Raw genomic sequence first — 879 nt, 5'->3', positions numbered from 1 at the left:
GAGTGAGAATGTGTAGGATAGGTACATCCACAGACACGAAAAAAACATTATCACCCTTTTGCCTTCTGTGATGAGTGTTAAAATATGCATTTCCTACGTGACATTTGACTTTTTAAAGATTTGATAGTAGTCCCCACTGCAGAGTAAAACAGAACAATGAGAACATCTGAACAGAGAAATAGGAAGCCTTTTTAAAGCACATTTTTTTCAAGATGAAATGATTCAAATCAGTTTTAATAACTCTAGACAATTTCTTGTTGGAGACATTTTGAATTGGAATTTCAATGGGTCTTTCTTTCTCTGCAGTATGACAAAACACATTCCTGCACCAGTGCCAAAGATGAAAAAAAACTAACCACAGAATAAGCATCAATACAAGACTGACTTTGCTTCTCGTGTCATAATTTCCACTCGGCCACATTTAAACACATCTATTAATCTGACATAATCTTGTTTGCTGTTAAATCAGATAATCCAATTAGGTGCTTACCTATATTATCTCCCCTCAAGGCAGGAAATTTGAAAGAAAAAAGCATTCAAATCTGTTTATCTTTTCCATTTTATCTCTTTTGTTTCATCTGACTTGAATCAGTCTGATGGTCTGGATGACATCGACCCACTGACAGTCGTGTTCTCCTTGATTTCATTAGTTTGTTCCTCTTTATCCCAGTCTCCTCCACCCCTCCGTCGGGGTGGGAGGGCCCTGACGGGACAAGGAGACAGAGGTACAGGCAGCATGAAGAGCTCAGTCTGTGTGAGGACACCAAAGCAGCAACTTAACAGCTGTCTGAAGAAAGAGGCATCAAAAGAAACAGATTGAGCTTAAAAGAATCTTTTAAAACGATCATAATGAAGTGAGCCACAGGCAGACCTTTATTC

This window comes from Austrofundulus limnaeus, unplaced genomic scaffold, assembly GCF_001266775.1.
Source record: "Austrofundulus limnaeus strain Quisiro unplaced genomic scaffold, Austrofundulus_limnaeus-1.0 Scaffold512, whole genome shotgun sequence".
In the NCBI taxonomy this organism is placed as follows: domain Eukaryota; kingdom Metazoa; phylum Chordata; class Actinopteri; order Cyprinodontiformes; family Rivulidae; genus Austrofundulus; species Austrofundulus limnaeus.
This window is presented reverse-complemented; position numbering follows the sequence as displayed.